Raw genomic sequence first — 6,415 nt, 5'->3', positions numbered from 1 at the left:
CTTTTTTTTTCTCGAGGGGTAAAACTGCTGCCCTCCGTGGGTAGTTGGATGGGCCAGTTAGGCTAACCCACTTTCCCATTACTCAGTTTTCTTTCTAAGTACTTTTTTCTTCAGAAGTGCACGACTTATTTATTTGAGAATGCATCACCTAAAAATCGATTGAGAACACACTGCAATACAAGGTTTTCGAAGAAAAGTCCATTGAGAATACACTGCAATACATGGTTGGTGAATTATTCTCGTAGAAATTTAAAGTCTATAAGGATATTTTAAACCCTTTCCTATTACTTTATGCCATGAGCACAACATCCAAAATAATGAAGATTGGTTTAATAAAATAGACACCCACAAAAACATATCTTTAGATATTCAAATATTTTTGCATCATGCTTTACAGATTTCAATAGCGCAATTTTTCACTGAAACAGTAGTGACTGTTTTGTTACCGCACCAATTACTTGCCAGCAAAAAAAAGTCCAACTATTATCTTTGCAACATGGTGCAACTATTACCACGATGTTACTTTGTTTTCATTGTGATTTGTACAATTTATTACAACAGAAACTAAATCCTTGCAATCATCATAAGTCATTGCAAATGACATAACTATTACCAACTTCTTTTATCTGTTGCAACATGGTGAGCGGTGACTATCGTACAATGAAATTTAAGTCTTGGCAATAGGCACAAATCATCACGAAATATACTAATTATTTCCACAAAGTAAGAAATGTCGCAATAGTGAGCTATTTATGCCGAAAACAATTCAGAATCCGCCATGGCTAAACATTGTGGCAATAAAAGTGTATTACTACCATGAAATAAGTAATTGTGTCAATAACTAAATTATATTGCACAATATTTATAATTTTTTCACTATTTAGATATTGCAATATTTTGGTATTCATTGCAACTATTTGGTTGTGATAGACCATTTGTAGTTGGTTATATGTGTTATATGGCATGAGCAAGGCAACTTTCTTGTGTCATGGAATCATACAATCGTCAGCACTCCTAGTAGTCGACCGGTTCAAGCAAAAGCTATTGGAGATAGTATTTTCCCATCCATATAGATTGGTTTGGAATCTTTATGTGGAGTTTGATGCTTTGTGTGCAAGAAGTCCTAACTCTGAAGGTCTCCGCACTGAAGGTAGAGAACATATACAAGGATGGCGGATGCTTTCTAAATACCTTGACATTTTTTTATGAATAAGCTCACAATTTATATTAAAGCGATTCTTCAGAGAGCCAAATAAACTCTAAATACATTCACATGCAACCTATATTTTTTGAAAGGGGGCGCTTTATAACTTAAAATATTTAAGCATTACACCTGACCTCTATGTAACTAAGATGCACACAGCCAAACAAAGTCCTCAAACACAAACGAAAAATAAAAAGGCGAAATACAAAGAAACATGTAGAGTCTGTATAATGTAGGAGATATGCCCTAGAGGCAATAATAAATGCTATTACTTATCTCCATGTTCATAATTATGTTTATGTTCCATGCTATAACTGCTATGGTTCTCAAGTCTGCAATAACACGAGGCTCGGAGGAAGACTCATATGCACGTGTGGAATAATAAACGGTAAGAAGTATTCCTAGTCTTGCCTCTAAGACTAGCTCAAGTGTTGCATGATGATTCTGTTTTCCTGGTCATGGGCATGTCTATGCCAGCAACTTTGAGGGCACAATGTTAAGAGAACATTTGTGTTGAATCGACCCGGATTGATGTTATGCTATGAGATTCGTTTGTCACAAGTTAATGGTACATAACACAGAGATGGTTAATGTTTGCATAATTCCTTAGACCATGAGAGTATTGAGTTTCTTCATACTTGCTTCATGAACTTTGGGGTTTGTTAAACGTCATCCGTAAATGGGTGGCTATTACGGCGGCTTACAGGTTCATGGAAAAGTGTGTCAAGTAACTTGATAGCTCAATATTGGGATTTGCTCCTCCGATGATGGAGAGATATTCTCGGGCCTTCTCGGTGTTACGGTATCCATCATCGTCTGGCCAGACACAGTGTGATTTGATCACAGGGATGCCGCAACACGGGAACGAGAAAAGAGAACAAAACCGGTAACGAGGTAACTAGCATAGTGGACAAGTCGTTGATCCACGGGGATGCAAGTAAATCTCACCTCGGGTATTTGTAACATATCACGAAGCAATAGGAATAGCACACGGCAACTGGAGGTTCACTCGAATATTCATTCGTGTGGGTATAGGGGTCAATATGGGTGTCCACGGCTCCGATGTTGATCATTGATCGGAAGGGGTTCCAGGTCATGTCTATACTTCACCGAACCTATAGGGTCACACGCTTAAGGGTCATCTATCTGCTGAATACTAGACAGGGAGTCTAAGAGAAAGTCACCAGAAAAGTTTCGGAGACAACGAAAGAGTTCCGGAGAGAGAACACCGAAAGAGTTTCGGTAAAACCGAAAAGTTGTTTCGGAATATATTATTAGGTCAAAATGGTTTCGACACTCGCCTGGAAATTCTTAGAGGGCCCCAAAATTGGTCTGGGAACTTTTGGGAATTTTCGGAGAGAAAAACCGAAAATGTTCCGGAGCTGCCGTAACCGACGTTGTTGCTTTTCGCTGATAAAAATCACCACACCAGAAATGTTTCGGATCATGCCCAGAAGAATTTTAGAGGGTGCCGGAAATGTTCTGGGACCTTCCGGAATTTTTCAGAAAATTTTTTTCGCGAAAAACATCTTGTCTCAGCACGAGGGGACAAGATCCCACAAATCGGGGGTTACATGTTTGGTGGCTTTTTGTCTAGGGAGCACCCATGTTTCTAGGAGACATGTTGGTGGCTTGTTGCCCCCCCCCATGGGAGGGGGCAAGGTTGTCGCTGGCCAAGGGGTGCCTCCATGGTGTCCCCTTGGTGCCCCACTTGAATTACCATTTCACCCTTCATGTGGGACATGTAGCATGGGTGTTTTGGTATTCCCCCCACCACCCACCCCTTGCCTTGGCCTATAAAAGGAGGAGAAGGGGCTGCCATTCTCCTCATCCCTTCTCACATACAAGTGCCATGCAATGATCTGGCTTCTCTCTCCCTCCCCGCGAAATAGTTTCATACAGCCAAAAGGCTGTCTGGGTTCCGGCAGGAACTAGTTCTGGACGGCGAAGCCCTATCGGATAGATGACACCGTATGTGTGCAACTCTGTAGAGAGATCGTAGTTTCGGTCTTAGTTCGTGAGTGCCTCCTGGAGGGTTGTACGTGTGACCGTCCGAGTTTCGAAGGTCCTCCCGAAGGGCTGTCCGAGTGACCGTTCGAGTTTTGAAGGTCCTCCCGAAGGGCTGTCCACGACACCGTCCGGGGGGCTATTCGACCGCCTCCCGGAGGGCTGTCTGAGGAGCAGATGAGGGTATACATCCTCGCAGTTGGGAGGTTGTAAATCCTAGCTGCGGGGATCTGCATCGCCGATCGTCATCGACTCTACTTCCCGCTATGCTACGAGTCGGTAACGAAAAAGATCAAACCATGTATGCAGTCTCCATAGTGGTCCTGGGCTGGTGCGTAGGTCAGAATTTTTTTGTTTTCTGCTGCGTTACCCTACAGTGGCATCAAGAGCCATGCTATGCGTAGATGCAGGTTTCGATCTAGAATACATGGAGATGTATGGGTATTGCATAATATAATTGGGTAGTAGATGAGATCTATTGCGGAAAACTTTATGCAATACCCATAGAATTTGCGTTTGCTCAATCTCGAGATAGCATGGTGGAATTTGACAAAGTTCTGGCAATCCATGATCCTGATTGATCATGGAAGTGCTATCAGTTCTTTGGGTTCTGCCGTAGTCAAAAGAAAGATGAAATTCGCAGATGAAAGGGCATTGCAGATATGATCTGCATGGTGGTCATGCGTATGACGAAGTTTAGTATGGGGCTCGAGATTTAATTATCTCATGTTTCATACACCCCGAGATGTTAATATAGCAACTTGAATAATCATACTTGATGATAAAACCTTTGTAGTTGCGGTTTAAGTCAAAACCTTAGAAGCCACGTAAAATAAAATTTTACATAAACCGATTAGAGGTGTCTAACTTGGTTTTGCAGGATGTGCATGTGATGTGGTATAGCAGTGCTCATATTCAATTTGATTATGTATGAGATGACTATATGATGTAATTAACATGACCTGCGTGTCATGATTCAGCATGATGGTTGGAGCCATATATTGTCACTTTAATGACCCGTGTGTCAACCTTAAGTAATGCACTTATTTTATTAGCTATAGAGATAGCAATATTATCTGGTGCATCGACAAGGTGGTGGCAATCTTCGTGAAGGTGAACACCGACGCGAATGCCGAAGACGAAGAAATGAAAGACTTCTCCGTCAGAAAGGGCTATACCATATCATGCTATTATGAATTGCCTGAGATGTTTATCCCTTATGATGCACCCTTCTTGATTGCGTGGTAGTCGCTTTTTTATTAGGGTGATCTCTCACTAAAATATCAAGTAGTTAGTGTTCTCCCAAGTGTAGCACCGTCATGACACCTATCTTTTCGGGGTGCGCCATGGATGCATGGGTACGAACGATTGGAGAAGTGTGAGGCGGGTGAGGTCAGACCTCGCAGCAAGATCACTTGGTTGTCTTGACGTTCATGGCAGGATCGTCCTGAGCTCAGAACACACACATCGAAAGATGAGCAAGAGTCACATAGATATGTGATCGGCAAGTTGGCCCACCGATTAAAATTCCCGTTATGAGATGATGATTCTATGGCGATGAATTGAAGTATGGATCTTGTATCACTCAAAATTAATTATGAGAGATATTGATTTGAGTGGGAGCGCACTGTTGAATTAACATGTTTAATTCTCAGTGCAATTAATTATGAACATTGTATAAGTGTTTCTTGCAAAATAGTTGTAGAATAATGGCTCGCGTTTCCACCTTCCCTGTTAAAATTGAATAGTTCTTAAATATCTGGTTAAAACTTTACGATTGGTAACGTAATGTGAGGATTGTCCTCAAAAGTGCCGAGAAGGACTTTTTCCTATCGCATGCTTTCCGTATCCTCCCGCTAATGCTATGGATCACGTGACTCTCGTCCTTCGATCCAAAAACTAGAATTCTGTTACGGTCAAGTGGAATATGTTTGCTTCCATGAAACCCAAACTTCGGAAGTTGGGATAGTTATATGATATTCATGGAACTGAAAATTATTTTCAGATACAAACAAAGCAATGTTTGTTTGCAAGTATTAGTAAAAGTGTTTACTATGCATTTGACTGTTGGGAAAGGGATCCAGAAGAACGCCTGTCATATAATGAAAGGTGAATAAAACAACAACTTAAAGAGAAAGGAAGTGTCTGAAGGGTGTTAGTATGACTTACACGCCTAGGAAGTCCGGGGCTAACGCCACTCTTAAGTTGGGTGCTTCTTTTGCGAGTAGGAGAAATACTAAAAGTTAAACTGTTAGAAGTATAAAGGCAGAAAGAAAGATGACTGGAATATCCAGCTCATGTATGAATGTCATACAAGTTTTTGATGTATAGTAGGCTGGTCAAAGATATAGTTCTTGGGAATTATGTTAAACATGTTAATCACTAATTCTTGGCTATTGTGAGTTAATCACAAAGATACCCGCTCGATTGCATTCTGTTGCGAATCAATATAAGAGCTACTATGGCCTAAAAAGACTAGCCAGAAATGAGGTTAAGTTATACACAGGGAACATAGTAAATGTTACTATACCTTCCATCGGTGTATTGCCGTTTGTATTTATTTTCATAATTCATTCAGAGTTTTACAAACTCTAGCCCATTGCATAAGGTATCTTGCAATAAGGTTGTTCATAAGAGAACTTTTTATGTTCGATGTTATGAATAACACATGGGCCATAATTTCATTATGAATGAGATGTATGTTATGAATATTGATAATAATACAATACCTCTGGGTTTACTTTCATAATTCATTTTAGAGTTTCATACACTCTAGCCCATTGCACAATGTTTGTTGCAAAAGAGTTGTTCATAAAACCAACAATTGTTGTTAAGTATTATGCATAACATGAAGGGTCATGCTTCCATCCAAGATGGGGTGTATGTTATGAATATTGATGGTAATATGATACATCCATAATGCTGACGCTAAATGTCGCGAGACTATGAGAATACCACACATGTGTGGCACAACATTTGGTCACATTGGAGAAACCCGCATGGAAAAATTCCATTATGATGGATTTTGAAGTCGTTTGATTTTGAATCATCTGACACTTGCAACTTTCCTCCAAAAAGTGAAGCGACTGAACCGTTCACAGGCCATAAGGAACGAGCAACAAACTTACTGGTGATCATACATTTTCATGTGTGTAGTACAATAAATGTTGTTGCAAGTGGTGGATTTATTTATCTTCAGAAATG

The sequence above is a fragment of the Triticum dicoccoides genome, chromosome 1A (genome assembly GCF_002162155.2).
Source record: "Triticum dicoccoides isolate Atlit2015 ecotype Zavitan chromosome 1A, WEW_v2.0, whole genome shotgun sequence".
NCBI classification, from domain to species: domain Eukaryota; kingdom Viridiplantae; phylum Streptophyta; class Magnoliopsida; order Poales; family Poaceae; genus Triticum; species Triticum dicoccoides.
This window is presented reverse-complemented; position numbering follows the sequence as displayed.